The following is a 27,992-nucleotide window of genomic DNA, read 5'->3' on the forward strand; positions in this document are numbered from 1 at the left end:
TGCTGAAATCCTGACAGTCATATATTTTATGTGAATTATTTTCCTCGTGATTAATAAATTAAAAAGCAAATTGTTTTCTTATTCAAATTCTCTTCTTAAAATTCCCACTTAAACATTATATTCGTTTTCCCCGTATTAATTTTATTTGTATCTTCATTTTTAAATGTAAAGACATAATATTTGTTAGAAACATTATAAGCATGAAATAGACAAGCATCTTTTACAAAAAAAACAGAATCTAGTTATGAGTAGTCAGGCCAGATGTTTGATGAAGTAACATATGATTGCATTTCTTCAGTTTCTCAAAGTTGATCCAACATAGTGTTATAGATCCCAAATGGGAATAATATTTTTGATTAGCTATCACTTCATTCTTTTTACTTCTTCATAAAGGAGATTTTGAGATTATTGAAAAATTCAATTGAAAGTTAATAGCTTCAATAATTTCAATGCCTTAAACTTTCACTCATAATTCCAAAAACCCATTCTAAATCATGTCTACGTTCATGTGCACATGTGAGAAAAATAGCAATAATATACTGTAATTAGCTAACGATATTATTTATATCATTTACATAAAAGCTTTCTTTTTTCAGATTATTTCCTCTACATATTTTTCCAGAACTGCTCAGCTGATTAGTTTCTCTGTATATTTTTAAATTTTCTTTTCTTTCTTTTATATTCGATATCGATTGAAAAATTAATTGATAAAATGCTAAAATTATTACTTTACGAATTTCAAGGCGTTCTTGATGATAAAAACTAGCTACTATTTTTCTTTGATACAGAACATAAAATCCAACTTCCTTATTGAAATCCAACTTCCTTATTCAATCTTTTAGGCCCCGCGAAGCCATTCAAACTTACAATTGAAATTGAAAACATTCAACAAGCCATTTTATTCTATAAAACTAAGCGTTACTTTTAATATATTACTTTGAATTGATTAAGAACCAGCCGAAAAAGTGAGGACATCATATTATCCCTAGGGAATTGAATGAAATGTTTCCTGATTGAAGCAGATATTCGAAAGACCCAAGGGACATCACGGGAATCAGTGCCACTAAAATTGATGAAAGAAAAGGCGAATCCAATCCCGCCCTCTCGGCTCTTCGAAGCATGCAGAAACTGATTAGACTAATGGAAAACGCTTCTGCTCCTGATAACAGAGCACTTGGTGCTACAACCTTGCAACACGAGTGAATCGTTGACTGTTTATTTTTTCCAAACAGCAAATGTGACAGAAAGTGTATGTAGGTGAAATAAAGTAGATATTCTCTAGAGTTTATGTAAGCACTTGGAATAATAACAAATTCTAAAGACAACTAGACGACTTTCCCATTTAGACGGACTGCATTGCCAGAGTGAGCAAAAAGTTAAAAATTTATTATTTTACGTACACTTTAGATACAAATATATAATAACATTAAAAGATTTGCTTCCTCATAGTTGGTTCTTTTCTATCCATATTGTTCACGAATACTCAAATCAAAATCAATTACTAAAATGGGTTTGAAACAAACAGTGATCCATTAACAGAATGTCTTCTATGTAATCAATCGTCTTCAAATATAATGTCTGTAATAATGCTCTAAAAGTGTACTCGAAATAAAGAGCTACTCTATGGGGTGTAAATACAAGGTGCGCAATCTCAAGTAACAGAGTATAACGTGCGTGTCATAGAAAGTTAATAGCCGTTTCTTTCTTTCTCCCCCCCCCCCCTCTAAAGCGTCCTGAATAGGGATACTTCCATAATAGTATCTATCCAGCAATTCACCCAGAAAAATGCATAAATTATCTACGACTTTTTTTATTCCATGATCTCCTGCAGCTTAGGACCCCTGGGAACACCCCGGTATACTAAGCCTTTAATCCATCCCTAAGTCACCCCCAACACAACGCCTGGTGAGCTCAGCCTTTAATCCACCTTTCCCATTGTCAAAAGCTTGAAATGCGATTCAATCTGGCAGCGAAAAATTACGCTTTGTTAAATACTACTCCATTTAATTATGTTAGGCAGACCAGTACCCGAGCAGTGTCATTTACTTTTTGAATTGCTTTGTGAAAAAGTAGTAAATATCACAGAAATTATACAAATTTACAAAAATAAACATACAAAAAAAGATTTTGATTTATGCATTTATATATAGAAGTTTGATAAACACAAAATACGAAGTTGTAACAATTTTTTGTCATCCTGTAGTATAAAAGCATAAGAAGAAAAGAATGACGTGTCTGTTTTTTTTGGAGGGAGGGGGAGCAGGGGAGGGAGGTATCTTGGTTTAGTATTAAACACGCAAGGAAAATAAAAACTACATAAAAAAATAAGTCAGCTGCTTTTTTTGTCGTTCTTGTTTTTTCTTTTTTGTTTGTTTTTTTATGTGAGTAATTCTTTTATTTGCAGCTGTTAAATAAATTAACCGCGAAATCTTTGTTAGCATTGTTGTTATTTTAAAAGGAATATTTTTTACACGTGGTTTTTAGTTAAAATTCGCTATGAAATAACATGGTGAGATTCACGTTGAAAATGAATGATTGTTCTACTGTTGGATTCTTCTTTCTGCCATTACTTGACTTCTACTTCTTGCCTGACTAGAAATCTGCTTTTAATGATTTTAATTATAAATTAATCCGTTTTACTCACTTATTCAATTCAATTTTGTGGATGACTCACTGTTGAAATGTATACAACGCACTGCCCAAATTATTTTTGTTTGTTTTGAGATTTAAATGTTTGAATTTACTCGCATTCTAACGATATCTATTCATTTTCTGATCATATATGGGCATTTAAATGCAATGATCCCCTTTTATTAGAATTGATACTTTTCGCTATAGTAACGTAGAAATCGCGTCATCATTTTTTAATACAGTTTGTCGGATAAGTTCTCTGAGTGTCAAAAATAAATAACAATTTTTTCCGCTAAAAAAATATTTAACTTTTTCATGCAAGCAATGCATTTAAATAACAATTAAATATGTCCCACAGTTTCATACAGAAAAAGTAAAGAGGGAAATAGTTTAAGTTACAGATTATTTGATTAAATTCATTGCTCAATCTTGATACGAATAAGAGTATAATAATAAGTTTGCATTTAAAAATAAATTAATCACAACAGGATGAGTACTTGTTATGTACTTGTTACAAAAAAATTTAAAAAACAAATAAGCAAACAGTCTTTTTGAAGTAGAGGAAAAAAGTCCATTAATCTTTGTAAACATTTCGTTAATTTCAACTAACAGCCTATTAGAATGTAGGAAATACACTGAATCTATCTCAATCGTCATTATATGTAAAACTTGGTTTTGTGCGTGTATTTGTGTGTGTAAGTTCAGGTAGCCACTGGTGCGTGTGAGATCCGAAGAGCATTTCCATCTTGTTCTACTCTCCATTAATCTCCTGATGCATTAACAATATTTTATCACGGTTACATATCCTGATCATTTAAGCGAAATTATTAATTCATGCACGAAAGAAGGTGAAATTTAGAGGCACTAAAAATATTGATAATACCAACAGAAAAACGTAATGGAAAAATTGGAAAAACTCGAGTATTAAATAACATCTGTATATAATAATTAAAAAATGTTTTATTTTTATATTCATTTATATATGAAAATATTTTAAAGTCTTAGAAATTTTTTAACTCTATTTAACATTTAATCAATATAAACGTAAGTGAAAATTCATAAATAGTTGTTGTACTATAGAAATCCTGTTTGATGGATTTCCTTCAAATTTTATTCAAAAATGAAGGTTTTGTTATAATTAATTTTATATTTAATTTTTATTAATATAAATCTATGTTTTCATTTAAAAACTATTTTATAGACTATTTCATCATTAGTGAAAGCCTGAAGAAAAATATCAGATATTTGAAATCATTTTGTTTACTTCTTACCGATTTGTCTCTCGAAGTGTTTAGTTAAATTATTTAAAAATTATTAAAAACATATGGTAAAAATTTCTTCTGACTATTTTTAACATCGTTTATAATTTTCCATTAGCTAAAAGTTTTAAATATCGTTTGGGTAGTCAATATTATAGTTTTAATTAAAATAAGAGTTGCAGCCGATAAGAGAATTTTGTATATTTTACTACAGCATAATATTATTTTACATGTGCTTTGTCGGGTGATTGTATTAAATGATTCTTTTCTTTTCTGGCATACGACACTTATACCATGTAGCCTTTAACAGCTGATTTAGCGTGTCATAACTCATTATATTATAAATACTTTACATTTTGCTTACAAATATTAAAGTATAACCACAATCCCAAAGTGGTTGGTTACGCAGCATAGCAAAATGGGCCTAAATCCTAAATACCATCACCGGTCATGGCATGGACTTTTCCCTCGGAAGTACGTCCCTTTATTTGAATGTAGGTTACTCGACTTAGAACATTGTTGTATCCACCAAGGAAGCGAGAACCCTAGTTATTGAGCCTGTGACTTCTCATCCACTTACATGTGATGCCTATTGGTGAAGAAAGAATACTCAAGTTTATAGTAATTTATTTTAAAGCCAAAAGCCATTTTTATTGACAAAAGAACTGTTTCATTAAAAAAATATATTTATCGGGAGAAACGTTGAATACATCAGCTGGAATATAATAAATGGTAACCTGTGATAAAAGGAGCAATATATAATATCATCAATAGCTTTTTATAATACATTATGTAACAATATCTATTACGCATAATTCATTTTCTGCATAATTTGTAAGGTGCCCAAAATTTTCTTACACGTTCAATTTTAGTGAAATGACATATATATAAAAAGACCATTGTCTCATTTTTAGATGCTACTATTGTCTATTGCATATTGAATATCACCGTAATTAAGACAATGCTGCTCGAAAAAATAAACACAGATAAAGGATTTTAAATAAAATTTTAGATATTGCAAATTTAGTATATACATTTAGTTTTTTATTGCGCCTCTTATAATTTACACCAAATCAAATATAGGGGCTTCGGTGCTCTGTACTAAGGAATTCCAGATTCAAATCTCGAATCCACCGAATATCTGATGTAAATGTAGGCATTTGTCAATCTGGCAATGAGGGTTAAACATCATTTCTGTGGTGAAATGCGGAAACTAGAAGAAGAGGCTGAGGTATAGGCGTTGCCTTAGTCTATTGATCTTGGTTCGTAGTCCAACCCGAAAATTCTTTGTGTAACCGACTGAGGTGAACTTTTTTTCTGTAAGCAGAAAAGGCCTATTTAAAGATTGGGACTTTAGAAAAGAAGGAATTAGAAATAACTGGGAAGAAAATGGGGCATTTATTAGATGTTACATAAACAAATACACAAATATTTTTAGATTACATGAGGAAATTCAAAACATTAGTAGCCTAAACATTCTAGCCTAATTTCATGACAATTTATACTTTTGAATATTTCTTTTATTTTTATGTTCACATTTTCATAAAAGCACTATAGAAATAAATAAGAAAATATATGCTTGGATAAAATCAAGTACAAAATTGTTAAAAATCATGCTTTGAGAAATAGCTTTACTGACCGGTTTCACAATCAGTTCATCAGAAAAGAATGAATATTTCATATTTTTCAAAGAAAATCTTTCAAATAAATGCCACCCAAACAGTTGACTTGAGTTCGACTCTCAACCAAAGCTAGTTTCTTCTTCCTATCTATTCTTTTTCTTTCTTTTTAATCCAAATTTTCAATATTTAAGTTGTCTACGGGCATAGCGATCCAATGGCATTATGTAACACTCAGTTATCAATTCATTAAAAAAGTTTTTGAAGATAAGTCAAGTTTTTGAATTTAACATGAATTAGATATCGAAGGCAGGTTAAATTTGGCGATGAAAAATATGTTTCTTTTTTAATTTCTCCCAACTATTCCACATGAAATTTAGACCAACGTTTGACATCTTATGCACTTTATACTGACCATCTACAGTAGTGTTTTAAAACTGATATCAGCAGTACTTCATTCAGCTTTTAAATACATTTTCTTTTTTTTTCTTTTCTTTTTTTCTTTTTTCTTTTTTTTTCCCCCTATTTTTCTGAGAAATCTCATTATTCCACATTTACCCCTGTTAAAGTTCGTTATCTCCTGCTGCTTCCATTCAAAAGATAAACAAAAACAAATTATCATTATCAAGCCGTCTCATACTTGGACAGTGAAAAATATGTTTTGCCAATATTTTTCTCTAAGTCCTATAAGTGTGAAATTTAAAATTGCTTATGGCTTTATTTTTATTCCATGCCATCTAACTATATTGATCTCTTGAAACTGGTAACAACACTACTTCATTCAGACTTATGCAATTTCGAACACTTTCTTGTTACATCTCTGCTTCCTTTGCATTATTCTGCGCAATCATATCATCCCATGTTTGCCCCTGAAAAGTGTATTCAACCCTGCTCCCTCCAATCAAGAGATAAACAGGAGCAAATTATCACTCGGAACAGAAGTTGTTGAGTTCCGTTGTGTCGGCCGAGACGATTCAGAGGAAGTGACCAATGATAATGATGACTAACAAAAGTGTTTATTTGCGCTCTGGCCTGGCGCTGGGGGGCTGCGCTACTAATTAAGCGTCGAGGTCGAGTCTGGGCGCTCGTCCTCGTTCTCATGGGTGTCGGACCGGATGGACCCATCGGGACGGCATCCTGTCTTCACGCTCGCCGTCCGTCTCTCTCGCTGGTTGTTACGTGACGCGTGAAAGTGTGACGTCACGCACCGTGGCCACCCCCGAGCAGAGATGATTCTGCACAAATTCAAATCGTGTCAAAATTGCTCCAGGGTGAAACCTAGCATCCCATCTCATCTCATCTCTCTCGCGCTTGGAAGACTGCTTCTCTGCAAAACATCCGATATTTTTCCGAGAGTGGAATAGTTGTTGAGCAATTGCGCACCCAGTTTTGATAGCTCAACGCTGTTGTTGGTTGTGGTGTATATCGTACTGCATGTTTCGAAAACTCTCTCAAGACTGGATTTATTTTCCCGTAGTTGTTGTTAAACAATTTTCAGCAGCTGTCAATCTCAGAAAAGGATTTGCAAATTTACATCGACTAAATCGACATTTTTTCTGAAAAAGGGCATTTAAATAGTTGTTTGCAGGCTTGTTTTCCTGCAGAAACTACTTATTTCTGGGGATCCACTGCCTCTACTGTATATTGCTGGTAGTTCGCTTTTGAAAACAAAAGAGATTGTCGATAAACATCTTGAACTTTCAACAGGAAAATTTTCACTTCTGCTTTTAACATTTTTCAGCTGAAAAGAATTGACAAATTTACATCATTCTGGCAAAGAAATTGATTTCATTTTACAATTTAAGGGATTTCTTCCCTGAAACTTTATCTATCAAGTCGAATCCACTTTGCTATTACACTACAAAGCATAGATGATTGGCTGGCGTATTCTATTTGCTTTTCAAACGAAAGAAAGATAATATATATATAAAAATTTCTAACTTGCAAAGTATTCTTATTTATATTTAGCCTTTCCGGTGATTATTTCTATCTAACTGAAGCTCGAATAATTAGATAATATGTATTTGTATCATAAATTGCTGAAAAATAATTTCGTATAATTGAGAATCAAGTTGTTCGATTGTATATATGTTTATTTATCATTTAGTTGCGTATGAAAAATAATTGTTGCATTTGCAGCCTACCAAAATTAGGGATCATTGAAATTCATAAATCTAAATTTGAATTTGTTTCATTGTTGATCTGAAACGATTAGACTTCCGTGATTTTAAATTATTAAAAAGCTATAACCTATTTTCTAAAGAAAACGCTTCAATCAAATTACTTGCATGTAATACATCAATTCAACTGAAGATTTCTTATGAGACTAATGAAGACCTAGGCTGAATAATTTCAGAAATTAGGCTGAATATCTCCCCATTAGAACATCCATACCTTTCATTTATTACATACGGAAAAAAGTTTTACAGATTTTTTTTATTTTTGCCTTTTTTTAAACAAAAGAATAAATGCAAAACTTTCAGCTCCCGATGTGCTGATAATTTAAAAATTCTTTCAAATTAAATTTAAGATTTTATTCGTGATATTTATTAAAATGACTTTTTGCTGAGACTGAAAAAACAGTGTTATCAGTGATGAAACAAAAGTTAGCGAATGAAAAACTCGATTTATTTTTAAGCCCTTTGAACCTTTTAAGTGTTGTCAGATTTCCTTTTCTTCAATCGTGTATCTTACGTTTGCCGTAACACGTGCAAGAAAAGAGCGGTGAAGGGAGAAAAAAAAAGCATAAAGAAGCGAAGTGCATTCTAACCCGACACTTGTCAAGCATAGCGATTGAACGTCACTTTCATCCTAATCATAAGCCGGCTTAAACATTCACTCGCTTGCTTCGAAAGAGTGTGTGTAGGCTCTTGGACGAGTGCAGCTCATTCAGAAGGAGAATGGTTTTCGCGAACGTCACAACTCGGCAGCTGTATATTCAGCTGAGGGCACATATGACATGAAAAACGAAAGAAACTCATTCCTAACGATTAGAACGAGGTGACCTCGCCAAATGAAACCCGCAACTACGAAATGTTTGTAAACAATCATCAAAATACGCTTTTGGAGAATAATAAAAAATATCATATTTCCAAGATATAAAACTCTATCGTAACTTATTTCTAGATTTATTTTTAAAGTGTAATCGATCAGTCAGCAATCATTATAATAAAGACTGCATCTTCGCAAACAATAAGTAGAAAATTTTAAAGAAAGTAGATAGGAAAGAAGCGAAAGAAAAAATATTCAGAACTGTCACGACTTATATTCTGTGTGCAAGGCTAGCTTTCACCGTTATAATCAGAAGTGAGAAAGAATAAGAAAGGTCCAATAACAACGTGAATATAGAGAACAATAAAAACGGAGACGGAAGTTGGATTGTTATTAGCTCAATAAATAACGAAGCACAACCCGGATCATACGCAGCTAAAGAGTTCCAGGATTTGAAAAGATGAACCATTCGTTGTAGACTTCCATCGTTTCGAATACATTGGATGCTAGACTTGAAATCAGGATGCGATTCACTTTCAGTAAAATTATTAGTCTGTTTAAGCCATCGACCTCGGTAAGTTGGCTATTCTATCTTTTGCTCATTACAGTAATAGATTATTAGTTACCTTCTGAGTTAAATGTATCATATTTTTGCTTAAAAATTATTTGGGATGAACTTCATATGTGTCAATACTCATATTTAAATATTTTCATTCGATCACGTTATTTAATAAAGTTTAAATATTCTATATGATGATTCAGCTTCAGATAAATGTGGTGATTAGATAAAAATTCCCTAGCAATGGAAAATTTTATTTTTGCATTATAATGGTAAATGATTAGTTTTTTTCTTTATTAAATTTGTCTTTTGCGTTATAATTATTAACAAGGTATTTGAAATGTTACAAATTAAATTTAATTAATTTTTATATCAAACCGATTCAGAGTTTCTCAAGTTTTTGCACTCATATTTTTCTGAAAAATAATAAGGAAAAGAAAAATAATATCCCATTTTCCTTTGAAATACAACGCGCACCCTTAAAATTAACTATGAAATAAAAAACAAAAATATTAATTATTTTATTATATGACAATAAAATGAAAAGGGATTCTATAATGCAGAGAAGTTTATTTTAATATTTTAAATAAAATATTTAAATAAAATTTTTAGACTTTTTTCTCAGGAACTTTTTATAAATATTAATAAATGATTGCTTATAAATGTCTGAAAGAAGAAAAAATTGATACCACAATTTAAATTCTGTGAGCTCTTAGTTTACATTCAATTAAAACATTCAATTCTATAAAACATTCAATTAAAAAAAATCAGAGCAAAATTGATAAAATGTTCAGAATTTTAAAAAGATGAAATTTTAACATTTCAATCCGTGACTAATGATTAAATTAATGTTAGTTTAGTAATAGGAAAGAATTTTAAACATTTTTGTAAAAGAACAAAAATTCATATACATCAGAATAATAAAGATTATGGGAAGAAATTAAATGGTACTAAACAGAGGTTTCTTTTGAAATTAGGAACCCAAAAACATGCATATTCATTTACAAAATGCTATAAGAGATTTGTTATAAGGAAGAAAAATAACTCAAGTGTCTGGGAGAAAATATAAGCACTCAGATAGCTTTCATAAATGAATACTTTATGCTAACATTTCCTTTCCTGTTTTATTTTGTTATGATACTTTTAAAAGCTATGACTGCTTTTGATAAGAAGGAGTACAAAAACGTTTTGAAGAAAAAGCTTATGCTATTTAAATATGTATCTCAAAACGCATGCAAATTCTTTTACAAAGAAAATAATACAATATTTAATAAAGAAAGTATATAAGCATAAAATATTCTACATATAAAAATAAAGCGTATTTCATTAGAAATTTTATACTCTATTATAAACGTTTTATGCATTAGATTTCTGATTTTTTTTAATAAATAGAAGATAAAATAAAGAGAAATTTTGATCCAAATTAAAATTATGATGAGAAATTGATGTGAAAATTGTATTTAATAATTCAAATTATGTAACAAATTACGAAATATATTAGTGGAGAAGAAAAATTATGCAAAATTGCTGTTCAAGTTTCAAACTAATAGAAAAATTCTAAAAAGACGAGAATATATTTCTTCAATTTAAAGTTACAGATACAAAAGCAGTTATCAAAAAATTCGTGTCTAACACATTTATAACCTAAGAAACGACCTGAAATATGTGACATGCCATAAAGGAACTAAAAAGAAATTCCATAAGATGTCAGATATTCCAGGGATTGTTACATTCAATCCTTTAAAATCACCTTGTTTTTTATAAAGCTTTCTAAATGTAAGAAAGTTGTGAGAAAATCCATTATTTACAATAAATAAAAGACGCTTGAAATTTCACTATTAAACTATAAAGAATTAAAAGGATACTATTATCTATCTTAGTTTTAATTGATTACGTATTCATATTAATCAGCGAGTTCACATTTAATAAGTATTTGTATAAGTCTCGATATTATCTGTATAAAGAAATAAGCTTTATATATGTCATAGGGCAATTGCAAATTCTGCATTTTTTTAAAAACGTAGTTGTTTAGCACTAAACTGTGTTAGACATTCCAGTCGCAATGCGAAAAGGAAGCGCTCTTAGAAAAACGGATGGATTTTTTAATTAACTTACGATATATATATATATGGCCTGAAATGCAGCGATTAGTTGTTAGAAGCTTGCATTGAAACAGCCTACAAAAAGAAAACGAACGAAAACATATTAGTATAGTATAAAGTTTGATCGTCATTTAATGAATCAAAAACATTATGATATCTGCAAATATAATTAATTCGATTTTGATGTATTCAATCTTATCTTTAAAAACTTGATAATTTTGATAAATATATAATTTTGTGTTATCGATGTTTAATGGGTTAACTCAAATGCATGGTCGTTTGTATTATAATTGTCAAGAAAGGGTTTGCAAACGGATTGTAAAGAAAAAGAGAACACAAAAAACTATTGAAATTAATGTCTTTATTAAATTCATATATAGGTGTTTGATACTGTTGTAGTTTAAGATAATTTAATTCTTACTTGCTTATTAAATGAATTATGTATTAAATTACAGCATAAAACGTATAGTTAACAACGTTACAGTTTAAGATAATTTAGCACATATTTTAAAAGAAAATTTTTTGAACAAATAATCCCTTCTGCTGCAAAAATTACAGTAATTCTGTCCAAACAAAATAAATGAATAGTTTTTTCTGTATTAAAAACATCGAAAGGAAAATTTTAAATACTGTGGATAATATTGTATACTTTTAAGCAATATAAAATTGTTTAATGAGAGATATGTGTTGTTAAAATGGAATTCTGATACATTTGAAAAGCGATTCATATTATTCATTTTAAACATTTAAACAGAGAGTCAGTTGGGATAGTCTAACCCGAAATTTCTTTTATTAGTTTTGCATCGTAATTATATTGGGTAATCTTAGAATTAAAACTACCTTTACTTTCCTTTCAACGTTACTAACTTTATGTCTAAGGTCATTTACTTTGCTTTGCTCTTGACCTGGCTTCAAAACATTTTGACTGGCAAGTTAGGAATGATGTAAAGATGCAAGGTCAAGACATTTGGAAACAATAAAATGATGCCTCTTTCAAGGTCACGAAATGTTAAAGTTTATTCAAACCAAGTAATACAGAAGTATGTATAATAGACACTAGAGTTTTAAAAAATTATACTCTGTAATAAAATGAGGAATAATTTAGTTTGTCAAGGTGATAATTTTTTTTTCCAAAAAATTAAATACCGACCTTTTTGATTCTTTCAACGTTTGCTCTTTTTGATTTTTTCGCATTACTGATCATCAGTTTATCATCAATAAATATTAAAATAAATTTAAATAATTTTTGAAAAAATTAGACGGATGTTTCATTTTAAGGTTCCATTTATTTTAAAAATGCATGTATACATGATTTTATGTTTTCTGCAATTAAGTTAGACACTATAAATATCATTATAAAATACTATTATATGTTATAGTATATATATATACATCTTTATGAATGAATAAGAGTTATACATGTTTTTGAATGAATAAGACTTAATTTTAAATAAAAATGATATTTTTAATTTATTCCCTTTCTCATTGAACATCAAAAAATTTCTTTATTGAATTTTTAAGTTGAAAAAATTATTCCACTAAGTTCTTTCAACTAACTTGCATTAACGAAACATATTTATTTTATTTACCCAAATATGCTTCGTTGCAATGCATCCAAAAAAACGTGGTGTTTGAAGAAAAATTATTAATAGAAAATTATCGATTTCATTTTAAAACGAAAGAAAAACCATTTAATACACAGCTGTTCAAAAGAAAAACATGCATTGTTTATTCAAAAAACAGCTGCTTTTGCTTATGTGTGAAAATCAACGTGCATTCGGAAAAACAGCTGAATAATTCTCTTCCATTCTTTCTACGAATTCCTTTAGGATAAACGCTTGGAACAGATGACTCACTTAAAGCAAATGAATGCAAATGACAAACCGAAGCGGTGAACGGGGAAAGATATAAATGTCTCAATATATTGTCTTTTTATGTTTCTAAGCCCACTCGTTACTTTTCGACTCGTCTCTAGTTTTATGGAATGGCCATTAGCGTCAACGGAGCTGATCAAATGCATTGATGCATTGAAGGCGTGACTTATATATTGTTCTAGCACACTTCGGAATACATTTCAGAATAATTGAATGATAAAAATCGCTGCTATTTAGAGTCGGCGCATATCTTTTAATAAGGCGATTATTTTATAAAGAGAGAAATAAAATTAAATATGAATTTTCATCCTGTTTTATTTATTTCATTCTATACAAATAAAAGTGAAAATTTATAAATAATTTGAGAGCTTTAAAAAATTGAAACTAATCAATACATTTTTTGAAATTGTGCTCACAGATATTGTGAAATATAAGGAACATTTTATCGAGGGTTTCTTGGCCAATTTAAAATTCAATAGTTTTTTAACTTTAAAAAACTGTGTTTTAATACATAAGAAATTTATTTTATTTTATTTTATCTATCATTTTATCTTCATTGATGCTTTTCCTAATGAATGAAATGTTGTTAATATTTCAACTAATTATCAACAAGTTATCATATACAATATTTAATTAAATTTTGCATCAATCTTTAAAAATTTTCAATAACTTTTGTATGAATTTAGCTTTCGGCAGTTTTTATAAAAATCGCTTAATAAAGTCTATGTAATTTTTCACGAAGCTTTGAAACAAAAAAGTGTATAATACAACTGACTTCCTCTACTCAATTAAAAACAATATTTCAGCTGATAAGAGGATTTTACATAACACAATATTTTGTATAAATACATTTTTCACTTTAAGAATATCATTGATGTTTATATTATCAGTATAAGGAATAAGGTGTAAGTTAATAATAATACTCCTTATATTTATTAATATAAGGAAGGAGTATTACCAAAAAGGAGTAAGTTCAAAGGAAATTGAGTTAATGTGTTTTTGTTCTTTTAAAATATAATCTCGAAAGAAAATTGCGTATTTCAATGTATTTTCAGTATTTAGTTTATATTTCACACATTTTAATATGTAAAATTTTTCCTGTTACAGTGATACCAGGAAACATACAGATACAGATATAAGGATATTATATGTATATATATATATATATTTAAATTCTTTTACTTAAGTGCGTGTTTATTGCTAATATTAAATATATTTTTAGTTTCTTTCATAAGACATTTTCATCACGGAAAGGTCAGTAGATTATTTTATAAGTGAAATCTGTAGCCTTATTATGAAAATATTTATTATATTATAAATACAAAAATTTAATTTACAAATTTCAAAGCTTAAAGTAATGTTTTTGCAGAATTTTCGAGATAATTAATTAAATACTTATTGATAAAAGGTATGAAAATGTTTTCATTCGGAGCAATGCAAGATAAAACAGCTTGTAAATGATCAGTTTAGAAACATTTTAAAATAATACTTATTTTATTGAAATGATATTCGCTTGAAAGTAATATATAAAATAATTTGATGGCAAAAGATTGGAATTCATAAGAAAAAAGGCATATTTCTTGATAACAAATGACGAGTTCACTGTCGAACATGAAATAAAATGCCATATGAGCAAAATGCGTGATTAGTATTCATAATTTCAGAGATTTGAAAATTACATTTACATTCGCTTCATCATAAAATTGCTTAAAACAATTTATAAAAATTGGCTTTTACTTACTTAGTTTTTAAGGTAATATTTATTTGAAACTGTATTCTAAAACTTTAAATTAAATAAATACATTAGTGCATGATGAAATAGATAGGTATAATGAATATTTTCAGTAAGTCATAAATAAATTCATCTTTAATGATTCATCTTTCATTTTTATTGAACTGTTTTATTCATTTTAGTTTCATAATTTCGAAAATAAAAACAAATCGTGAACAATATTTTATGATTTTGTTAAATTTGCAAAATTATTAAATTTCTTTTTTTTTAGGACTTTTGAATTTTTATTTAAGTTTCTCAAGATAAAATAAACGAATTAATAATGCTGAAAATTTTACACTTATTGAAGTGTATGAAATTGATTACATTGAATACAAATATTTTTATCATATGCAATTCACAACGAAACCAATTACAATACTGGGTTAAGAAATATTTTAATCTTTCCAGCAATTACTAAAGTTGCGCTATAGCTGAATGTTATCCGTTATAAATAGTAAATGTCTTCTTCATGTATATTTTATAGGAAAAAATTAGATTAACAGTCTTTGCTGATGAGTTAAAAAGAATTTAAAGTTTTTTTTTTATCTAGCTTCAGACATAAAATAGCTTTATATTAATAAAATAGTAAACATTTGTAGCTTTCCTATAATTTAGGGAATCATTTATAATTTAATACGAATTTTATAATTTAGGGAATCATTTATTTAACCTTTTATGTTGTTGTTGTGACTTATGGCCCTTTACAAGCCTGCTGACAGTTATCTGTCAGCGATGTAAGCCGAACGAGTGCCTCTTGTTTGTTTGTTTTTCAGTAGCGCCAACTAGGGCCAAGAGTTCGACTTAGCTACTCACGCATCACTACCCTTCTTTACGAGGCGGACTTCATTCATGCCATTCATTCACTCATCGTAATTTAGATCTGAATCAGAGAACGATCACCTCTTTACCAGTACCTTCAGCGGTACTACTCTCGATATAGAGAACTCTGTGACCACGACAGATTTATACGTATGCCAGCCACTGCACACACGGAGAGTCTTTGGCCAACGGGGTCGAACTCGCAAACAAAGGGATGCGAGTCCAACGCCCTACCAACCAGACTATCCCGGCCCTTACCTTTTATAAACTTCTAAAAACACTATTTCTTACATTTATTCATGCACTTCAAAATGTATTAATTCAGCACAATTATTTAATGAATTTGAACATAATAAGTATCAAAATAAGAATCCGCCAAACATATATTCTTGTGAAATTTATTTCATTCATTTTTTAATGAATGATTTTTTTAATAAATCAGAGAAACTTCTTAATCAACTGTTTGTTTGACATCTAGACAACTAGCTTGATAGCCAATGAGATAATATCAATGATTAATAAAATCTGTGTTTTAAATAGGAAGTAGAGTAAAGCAGTTTTAAACAAACTAATTAGGTGTATCTTGTTTATTGAAGAATTAAAAGTTAATTTTTATTATTTTAAACTTCAATAACTAGAAAAGCTCCCTTGTCGTATGCTGGTCTATCTAAAGAAAATATCTCCAGGCACGCATATCTAGCGGATAAAACAACGAAGCCATCGTAGGCATGAAATTTTTTTTTATCAATCTGAGAAAGTTTTATCAATCAGAGTCAATTATTTTTCTATCTTTACTCGTTTTAAATCAAGAAAGTTTTGTTTGCGCGTTTTTCCTATTTCTGTCTCACACAAAGCTATTTAGATAACTAGAATTCGAATAACATGAATTCTATACGAAACGTCTCATCATTTAAGTGCCCTCGCAATGAAAGGAGGAAAGGTTCAGATGACAAAGGATTTTTATATCTTTACCATTTTTTATATAGAAAATAAAGAAAAATATATTAAAGTAAAAACGAGTGAAATACGAGCATGGCCGCGATGTTCTTGGCCTCATCTTACTATCTTGCATACTAAGCATGCAAAGAGAAATGAAATTGCAAATGTGAAATAATTCTTGGAATTAATTAATTTCTTCATTTCTGACCTCAGTGAGCCCGAAACACCCATTCATGAGACAGATATTGCATAGCTTTCCTATGTACACGATAACGATAACACAAAAACACAATTATCTATACGAATGAAATTTTGAAACCTATGCACCAAAATTGATGATATCTACAAAATTTTGGTCAAAAATCTTTAAAAAGAAAACTATTGGTCTACCCATGCTTGCATGACAAATTTTGAATCTGATACATCAACTGTTTGACTGCATATTCATCTGTTTATTTGCACGTATATGATCACGATATCAAAAACCCAATAAGCTGGATGAATGTTTTTATTAAACTATCCGCCTTTGGAGGCCGAAATATTGATTTTTCAGTTTGTTAGACTATTAATATAGAATGCATTAATAGAAATTTCGTTTTGTTATTTAATAAAATTGCGAAATATGAATTTAATGGCATTAATCTGCTCCGAATTTCTGGCCGGTGTCCTGACATAGGGGTAGTGCGTCTTTCCCGTGATCTGGGCGTCCTGGGTTCGACTTCTAGTTTGGGCATGTTTGTACTTCTGCTGTGTGCTATCTGCGAGGTGTGTGAATGTGCCCCCCTGTAAGAAGGGGTTGTGTAAACTAATGTGACGTATGAAGTAGCTAAGTCATACTTTTAGCTCTAGTTGGCGATACTAAAAAACAAGAGACGCTCACTCGGCTTAAATCGCTGACAGATAACTGTCAGTCTGAAAGTGAAATAAGTCACAACAACAATAATAAATTACTGAGCTGGTAAATTAAAAAGTACATTTGTTAAATATAATTCATTCATTTCATCGAATTCCTATTTATTTCATGAAATAACTGATCATGATACATCCATTATTTCATAGAATATATAATTATTTCTTGAAATAACTAATTATATTTCATGAAATAATGGATTTCATACTTTAACGAAAACATACATACTACGAAATGAAAGCAGAAGTGAAAATTATACTTCAAAGTTAATGTCCAAAGAAAGCAATTCCTGTTTTAATATTGGCACTGGTAAAAGCTCGCAATTGAATGCTTGAAGAAATGATTGCATTAATTTGAATTTCATTATCATAGTAAAACCGCTGCGCTAGATTGTGCTGTAAATCACATTCCATAGGTAAATCATAGCGATAACTTATTTGAAGACGGTTAAGCTTATTTTTTGTGATCGATTAAATTTTCTTTTCGACACCTATATCTATTATATTGATTTCTTTACATCTTCTTTCCTTTGCCTGAATGGAGTTTTTGATGGCACGGCAAGTTATCTTCTGAGCATTTCTAATGATATTTTGTAACTTCGAAGTTTTTGGTGGCACGGCAAGTTATCTTCTGAGCAATTCTAATGATATTTTGTAACTTCATTAACTAGCTGAGATAATCATTGAATTAAGAGCAGCTGTAAAAACGTCCAATAAAGTAGTCTAAAACGGTCTTATGCAATTCTTTTGTATTATTTCTATTCCTATTCCCATTCCTTTATTACTATTATCATTCGGCCATAAATAAGAATGATTTCTGTACCACGTGAGTTAACTTTTTATAAATATAGATTAACACCAAAAGTTGCTGCTTAATTTCTGTCTACTGTGGTTTCTATCTGATTTTGGATTAAATCCATCATAATGTAAATTACTTCCTTGTGCAAATGATTACTAAAAGTAGAAAAAGCAAGAAAAATTAAATTTCGTATGTTGTTCCGACATTAAAATTGTTGGTCTGTTATGATATATCGGAACCGATCGGTGAACACGAAAAGGATCAAAATGGAAATATGATTCGCTTTCCTAAAGGACGAAACTAAGCACAGAATGCGCCATTATGTGTAAAGAAACGATATATTAAAGGAGAATAATTTTAAACATAAATGTATTTAAATTTTTAAAAAATTTATCTCTCTTTCAGAACTAAAGAATTAAAAGAAACAGATGAGGTCACACAGCCCCCATAAGGTCACTACAATGAAACCATCCAGACATTTCATCTTACGTCATCATTTAAACAGAAATGTGAATCATTGCTTGTTTATGAAATCACATCCAAAACACACTTCATTTTTCTCGTAGGTGGTATCGAAATACAACTCCTCGATTACGATACATTCTTTATCGCATAGCGCACAACCATAACAAATAAAATCCGTCATCACTCAAACATAAGAAACAGGAAAAGAATTATCTTATCTTTCTCTTATCCCTTTCGTAAAAGAATAAAAGAAAAAAATAAGGAAAAAACTCTGAAGGCAGTCTACAAAGGGTTCACATCTGTGAAAGGAGAAAAAAAAAGAAAAGGAATGATTGCAATAAAACTAGAAATGCATGTGTATCAAGATAATACGAGTTGTTTTGCACAAAATGGAGACAATACAAAACGCGAAACGGATTTATATGCGAAGAAATAAATTAAGGGTAAGTTTCCTATTTCTTATGTTAAAAATGAAAGTTATATTTCAATGATATTCAGCTCGCTACAAATATTAAATGATGTTTTTGAGCTTTTATTGAATGAAGTTAGCTTCTTCGAGGTATTCTCCAAAGGTTTCACATTTACGAAAGGAAGGATAAAAAGGGAAAAAAATGATAACAATAAAACTAATGATGCGGTTGTAACAAGAAAATAAGAGTCGTTTTTGCACAAAATAGAAACGATACAAAATACGAAAAGGGGTTTTATGTAATGAATTAAATAAATGGATAAGTTTCTGTTTTTGTATGTAAAAGAACGAATACTTCACCTATATCTGTAAAGCTATTTTCTAAATATGGATATATTCCTATATATTTATATCTATCTTTTTAGAAGCTATTTCTGAACTTCAACTGAATAAATCTCTTTTAGAGGAAATAAATATATATTATTTTTTTATCTTATTGCGTCTTATTCTTTTTACATTGCTAGTCATTTGCTGGGCTCGCACTGCTGACATTTAATCAAGCAAAATTTGACTAATTTTTATTCAAAATAATCCATTAAAAAAAATAAACATGCACATGTTCCTTGCCATTATCCATTAAAGGTATATTCTTTACGTAATAAAGAATGTGTCAAATGATAAATGTAATTAAGCAAGTCATCTGACTGAAATTTATCTGTGGTTTGTCATTATATCACAATCTATCAAATGCAAATTCCAAAATGGATTCCAAAATAAAAATGATATGTCTCTATTGGCTCGTAATATTCAAACCGCTTTAGCATTGCTGATTCAATCAATTTGAAACTAAAATCTCATAACGACTGAAGATTTTTATTGATGAGAATGACACGTTTTGTGTAACTTAGATACCGAAAAAACAGAATTCTTTCAATATTTTTCAAACCTTAAGTATTAATTTCCTTAAATTATTACTGTTTGATTAAAAAAAATCAAACATTATATAAACAAATAGTGAAAATTCTCGAAAAAAATATTCTGTCAGTTCATAACAATAAATCGTTGAAATGCTGTGAAGAAAGAGAAATACCACATAAAAAGAAAATCTCTATGTTGGCAATGCTTGAATAGTTTTGCTAAACAGTTAAAAATTGCGCACATTTCAATTTTTCAAACATGTCCAATTAGAATCGCAAACATTATTTGTTACGCCTTTTCTGTAAATGGCATAAACTAAGAATAAATCAATATCTTAGAACCAAACAAATGTATATGAAAAATTGACAATTTTCAGATTATTATAATTTTGCATGAAGAATTTGATTTTACATCAAATAATAATATCCCGTCTATTAATAATTCTCCTTTTGTAATGTGTAAGGATTACAAGAGCGTATGTCCTGATAGACAATAATATCCTGATTTTTGGATCTAATACATTTCTTAAAAATATATAATATATATACTCGTCAGGTTCTGAAATACAGACATTTTTTTTAATGTCTACATATACAACGGCCTACTTTTTATTCCTTCTTTTTCACCATAATAATTTTTTTTCTTTGGAATAAAAAAAGAAAAAAACATAAAACTTGTTATAATCTTTAATACTAAAAAAATTGTAATTTCCTGAGGCATTTTATGTTCCAAATCATTTTATATGATTTATCATCATTCTTATCTGCCTGACGAACTATTATGATTTGTTGATAAGATCTTATCTCAAAGCCCGATTTCACCGAAATTTCACCATTCCTTCTCAACGGCTACTCATCGAACTGAGCAGTTATACCTCAGATCTGTCGTTGGGATCAAACGTCCTCGCATACCAATGTTGCTAAGCCTAATAGATATGAGAATGCGGTGTTACCTCAAGGTTCACCTTGTATATGAGGATGTTGTAAGTTAAATCTGCCATCACAGATCAAACATCCTCTCAAACCAATATTCTCTAGTGTGATAGCTAGGAGAATATGTATTAACTTAGATATCGTACTCTTCATCTGACTGTTGTTAAAAGGGCTAGGTCCATACGAAAATATCTCTCGTGTAGCTTCAAAACCGAGCATGATTCTTTTAAAATAATTCATTTAAAAAGAACTTCACAAAACTTTTTTTTTGAGACACATTATTTCTTTCACTGATATTTCCCAATACCTAATCATATTCATTAGTGATATTTATTTCGATTTAATTTTTCATTCTTCAAAATTGAAAAGGAATAATTACTTTTCAAATTAGACTGAATTATCTATATTTCCAAAAAAAATATTTATCTTTACTTTATTGTTAATATTATATGATTTTCGTTTTTCGTTCTTTTATATCTCTTTATATATTTTGTGGATAACGCAATGAAAGAGCCTTGTGGTTTTCAAAATATCATAATATTGGGAATATCATAACTGAATATTGGATCAAGGTTTCAAATTTCTTCTTATTATTTTTCTTCATAAATTAAGAGAAAGTGTAATTCAGAGCTTCAATTCATTTCTTAGGAAGATTTTTTTTTTTTTTCATATTAGTGATAATCTTTTTTCCGTAAATTGAAATGCCCGTTTTTTTTTTTTTTTCAAACGCAATCAAATAATAACAAAATATCTAAAAATTTAAATCCCATCTGCTAATTTCTTATTCGATAAAATCAAAAACATAATGTCTATAGTTTAACTATTTTGATATCAAGAGAAATCAGACTGATGATTTTAGAAAAATAGTAAAGATTAATAAGGGAAAAAGCATTCAATTATGATATAAGTATATTTAGAGAACAATACAATCAATACAAGTATTGATTTTTCTCCATTCAATTACAAAAAAAAATTCCATCAAAATCATGAATTAATTAAATGTAAACAAGTTCAGCGGAAAATCATAATATGCAATCAAATTACTCTCATAATATTACATTCACAAGCAAATTTGTTTTTTATTAAATACTCGAATTATTAGTCATGTCATTTATTTTGTAAATGATTAATAAGTTATTCCACCCACTTGCAGATAGAAGGAAAAATTAAAAAATTGTTTATCAAACCTGGTTCAAAAACTTTACTTTAGGCTTCATATTCATTTTAACGTTCATTAATGTATAAGATTGTGAAGATTACCAGATTTTGAAGAAAAAAGGCTTATTAGTCTCGAGAATAGTAGTATTGAGAAAGTGAAGATAGTCACCAAAAGCTGAATAACTTTGCAGGTGATATCATTTTTCGTCAGCATTTTAAAGACTAGGACTCGGCATTGTGACCTCTGTGCATTCAAACATATGATTCTGAAGTAAACCAGAATATGAATCATTAATCTTATCTATAAAACTTTTAAAGGACATGATTCTCAGAGTGGCGTCTCATTTGTTATATGTCTAATACAATACTATGATAATAATTCCCAATTTATCTAAGAATACGTCGGCGAAAGGCAACATTTTCCAAGTATTATACATCACAACGGAAAAAGCTCCTGCTCAGTCACGTTGTTTGGTTTCTTACGAAAAACACAGGCACTTTAATTCACATTTTCAGAATAGTTCATTGTACTTAAGTGAACAGTGTATGCAAATTTCAGGCATTCAATGCAAATTTAAAAGAAAAATTACTGAATATATACTTGAAACCACGGCTTAAATGGAAACGATTAGTTTAGTTCCCGATTATCAGAATCATGCTCAACCAATACAAACTCATTATACAAACAGTAGTTTGAATTATTTTTTTTCTTATTTGACTAAAGATATAATCAATATTACATTATAGATCGGATGCCATCACTAACCTTGCCTCCCCTAAATTACAATAGAATGGTACGACGTGGTTAAGGAATCACGCTTTGAATGAATGCACACTATAGGTAATCTAGCAGAACAGGAAATTTATCTACGTAGAAGTCAAATGGAAGAAAATTTGCCGTAAACGTGATTTCTTGTAACAAATTTCATACAAAACGTGATTTTTTAACCACATTGTAACACAATGTGTCTTTTTAACCAACGAGTAAAAGGGAGGGAGTATACTGTATTTACAAAATACAAAAAATATGCATATACATAATTTAAAAATTAAATTGGAAACTGTAATGAGTTTTAATTGCATAGCACATTTCGTAACTGATTAGATATAGAAGAAAATGCTTTTTCATAATTTTGATTTTCGAGTAATACGGGAGAATTTCTTCCACAGAATCTTTTTTTTTTTTTTTTGTTACAAAAAAATTTCGTATCTTGAAAAAAATTAAATAATTATCATAAGTCATAGTTTTTTTTTTTTTTTTTGTTCATTTGCTGTTTTCTAGAGATTTAAGAACTTTTATAATCATGTCCTACATTATTAATTCTGTCTAACTAGATTTTCGATATGAATTGCTAAGGACATTAATTTTTATGATGTTTCAGCATAAAAATTCCATTCTTCTACATGATATCTGAACTTGAAACTTTTAAAACATCACCCACAAATCCTCGCGAAAAGTTATTGAAATAATAATATTTGAGTACCTGCACAAAACACTTGGAAATTGTTTAAAACTCTCAAATCAATGGTAATTTTTCCCCAAGATTTTTCACTTAAATAGTTTATTACAACATTATCTGAGCGATTTTAAGAGTCATAGTGTCTGACAAAAGAATCTCTACATTGGAAATTGAGGGCACGAATTTCAGTCCAGATTCCTCCGCAGATTTATCTTCCTGCTGGTAAAACGTAGAAACTTTATAAGGAGACATCGGCTTACCTTGCCATCAATCGATCTAATCTTAAAAATTGATATATTATATTGAGTAAATTGTGGATTCAGTATTAGCATATTGAAGCGCAAAATCAAATAGCAATTTTATTTTTCAGATTGAATTATCTATGAAGTTAGAAATGTGGTTAAACTGTATTTTGGCTTAGATGTTTGGACTGTTTAACCACTTAACTTATTTAACATGCCAAACATGCGCTCAATTTTACACTTTTTAGCAATATTTTAGCAATTCTTAAATCATATAATACAAAAATTACTTAGAATGCATAAATATCTCAGGAGTTCGCTCAATTCTCATTTAAATCAAAACAACAAAATCTTTCCAAAATAGAAGACATTATCTAACTAATTAGTAAAAACAATAATCAAAGTATGCTAATACTATCGAATTTGAATCAATAATAAAAAAAAGCATTTAGTTGAAATAAAAGTTTATAATATTGTTTCAATTTACAGCGAGAGCCTCAATGCATTTTTTTTTTTTTTTTTTTTTTTTTGCATTTTTTAAGACTATGATTAAGATGTGTTATATATTTTATAAATTTTCAGTTTATTTCTTCAATCAATTTCACAAAGAAATTACTATAAGAAAAGCATGGTCATATTAAATGGGCTGTATATGTTACAGAGAAAAAAAATCATATCTCACAAGGTTCAACTTTTGATTATTTAGATAAAATAATCAAATAGAAAAAAAATGCTTGACTGAAAATGATCAGCAAGTCATTATTGAAAGTGAAACTGAAAATAATCAGTGAATCGATGTTAAGAGTGAAAGCGGAAGTGTTGATTGAGAAAGACATTAATTCATATTGCTTGAATTGTAAAAACAGCTCACAAGGTGATGTAGACTATTATTATTTAATTGTATTTATACGAAAGAATTCATTTAAACAAACGTACAAACTGCATGGTTTAAAATTTTAGCTAACTGTAAAGGTGGTCTCGGGAAATTGAAAACTACATTTTTAAGTTTTTCAGTTGCATTTGTTATGACTTTTCTGGTTAATAGAGTTTTTAGCCAGGAAAAAACTTTGTTCCCTTAAATGTTTTCAAGAATTTTTTTTTTTTTTTTTACTTTTAAAGGCACTGAAATTTTAAATGTGGCATATCGAATAGTCATGCATGCTGTGCATTACGATCAGCTGTGCATTAATCTTAAGTTTCTTTTTTATATTAGATTTTTTATATATCCGTAATTTGATCTGACATTGTAACAAAATTTAGAATTTGAGAGAATTTTTTCTTAGTGTCTTTTTTTTCTTTTGAGCTTGCTTTTAATGCTTTTATTTTATGATATAGTTTTTTGTATGCTGTGTAATTTTAAAGCTGGTGTAATGCTTTGTTTGTATTTGTATTATATTTAGAAACTCAAATTCACCGCCATCAAAATCGTTACACCCTCTGGGTAGACTGTGCGCCTTGGGCATATAAATAAATAAGATTCATACAATTCAACATTAAAATTGTAAGTCTAAATAGACTGATAATGAATTCGAATTAATTCTGTAAGATTTGCCTAAAATATATCAAAAAATATATCATTTGTGAAAGATTAAACTGCACAAAAGTTTAATCTTTCACAAATGGGATTGCGAAAATTTTGACACGATCTTTATCTTTCAGATTTTTTAATATTTTTAATAGAAAACAAATTTTAAAAATCATGAAGACTTACAATATTTTATTAATATATTCTACACCACTAATTAAAATGAAAATTATTTTAATTTATCATTAATCAATTTTCTAATCAGGGGCATAACAAGCATTTCTGATTAAATATGGATCATTTAGAGCTAATGCATGTATGATATGCATACGTTTCTTTAAATATTAATCAATTATCTAAAGCCATATTAATATCTGGTTATGTTTCTAAAATTATGTTGATGATTTTAGATGGATTTATTTAAAAACTTCCTATTTGTCAGTGTGTTGCTATTTAATATAAATAGAGGTTAACGATGTTTTCCAAAAAGAAAATTTTTCTTTACAGATCAGTTTCAGTTGTTTATACTTTATCTCTTGATTACTAATCTTTACTTGGTATTCTTCGCAATGCATTTGTCCCAAAAATAAATTTTCACCTAAAAATGTTTCAGTTTTCAAAGCTTTAAAATTTCCTTTTGTTAAATTCTAGTTTCTCTTTGAATTTATTGAAATTTTTTGCTTTGACTTCAAAAAAATCGATCATTCTTCTAAAGTAATTATATTTCTTACCTTACTCATTACTTTTCTTAATCAAATATTTATTGAAAGGAAACATAATTTACTAGAAATTTATTTAAATACCAAAAGAAATCTATCGAAGATTAGCCTAATTACGTTTGATTTGATTTATTTTATTCACAATTTATTTTGAAGCTGCTCGAGGACTTTTATGGGACATACCTCATAATTTTTAACCGAAGTCAGATGAAGAGTATGAATACTGAATTTCCCACCTTTTCAATCTTCCCCATAACTCCTCACCAGCAGGTGATTTGACTCAAACATATTTAACTAAAGCTAGCCTCGTATGTCAAATAGGTCTTCGGAGGAAATAATGTCACTTATATGCATCCCTGCAAGGCTCAAAATCGGTATTCTATTACTGGTCACTGCGACGGAACGTCATTTTCCTAAAGATACATGATTCATCCCATTTTCGCTCCCTTATCTTTCCCTCTAAGTGTACCAAATGAAATAAGATTAACAAATATCTACATCGTGTGAATAAACATTACAAAATATCTACATCAGTCCAAATTATTATAGATAAATGATATCTGCTACGGAGATTTTATCTTATTCCAATAGTTTCTAAATAAATAACTAGAAAAGCCGCAAGCTAACTCAATAACTGGTCTTCGTTCCAACTATTAAGATATCTACAGTTACTCTTTCTGAAGATTTTATCAACTAAGCAATTAACTGAAAATTAAATCTTGAAATATTGGAAGGGGAAAAAATATGAATATGTTGGTAAATTTGAATGGGATAGGTTAATAGGCAAAATTAGTAAATCACGTTTTAAGTAAACATGTTCTCCATTCAACGTTCAAAATGTATTTGTAAATTTATCTGTTAATACTTTAGCCACTCATCCCAATTCTTCCATTACACCACACCACAATAAAGAAAGCTCCTCTAATTGTACCAAATGAATAAGGATCACTAAATAGCTACACAAATGTTGCTTCTTATAAACATATAATTGCAGCAACGGAAGTTTTATCTGACTCCATTCGCTAACAAAAGCAATACAAAGTGATTGACAAACTCGTTAACTATGCCTGAAGACAATTTTATTGTCCTCTAATTCTACCAAATAAATAAGGATCACTAAATATCTGCCGAAGTGTTACTTCTTATATAATTGCAGCATCGTAGGTTTAATCTTACTCCATTCATTAACAAATGCAATGCAAAATAATTGACAAACTCAATAACTTTACCTTCTTTCTGAAGACAACCCACGGCTATACTCTTCGAGGGTTTTACCAATTTTGCATTTGGCGAATGATTACGTATTAAAATATAACAAGAGAGTAAGAAAGTTTTAAGTATAGGTGACATCTCCCATAAACACACAAACTATTTCTGCGAATTTCCTTTCAGTTGTCAAATCTAAATTCCAAAGCTTGTAGGAAAACTAATTCAAAGTCAACAAAAGGCTTTGCATCATCTTTCAAAAGATGAGTATTCGTTGCAAAGTCTATATCTTATGCCATTCTTAATTAAACACAAACTGCATTGAATAACGACTTTTGTTAACCAATCTGTAAGATTATCTATAGTTACATCGTAACGCCTTTATCAATGATTCATTTCACTAATGAACGAATTCTGAATGTTTACAAAGTGAAGGAATTTTAAACAAATATGCATATCTAATCATTTATTAATATTTGAAAAGGCATTCTCTCTGTTTCAGAATCGAGAAAGCTGTTGCTGAAGGAGGACAATGTGATACGACCAGCAAGAAAAACAATTAATTGCTTTTCTGCATAGAACATTCGTTCAAAATCCTTGCATTAAAATATTCAACAGTTTTAATATCAAGAAATAAGAGGTATGTATCTTTTTTCTCCAATTTTGCGCATTTCTAATTGTTC

The 27,992-nt window shown here is 29.1% G+C and overlaps 1 protein-coding gene across 5 annotated transcripts in view; it reads left to right on the forward strand.

Moving 5' to 3' along the window:
- The first annotated feature begins 6,623 nt into the window (after positions 1-6,623).
- LOC129958801 (G-protein coupled receptor moody-like) overlaps positions 6,624-27,992 on the forward strand; it is a 99,282-nt gene continuing 77,913 nt past the window's right edge. For 2 of the 5 annotated variants that reach the window (XM_056071488.1, XM_056071489.1), the window contains exons 1-2: positions 6,625-9,074; positions 27,812-27,949. The gene's annotated coding sequence lies outside the window, so the exon portion shown is untranslated. Of the gene's footprint in view, positions 9,075-19,028; positions 19,184-27,811; positions 27,950-27,992 lie in introns of those variants that run through there. The other 3 variants (XM_056071487.1, XM_056071485.1, XM_056071486.1) reach the window with 3 other exon arrangements.

Source organism: Argiope bruennichi, chromosome X1 (genome assembly GCF_947563725.1).
Source record: "Argiope bruennichi chromosome X1, qqArgBrue1.1, whole genome shotgun sequence".
Classification (NCBI taxonomy): Eukaryota; Metazoa; Arthropoda; class Arachnida; order Araneae; family Araneidae; genus Argiope; species Argiope bruennichi.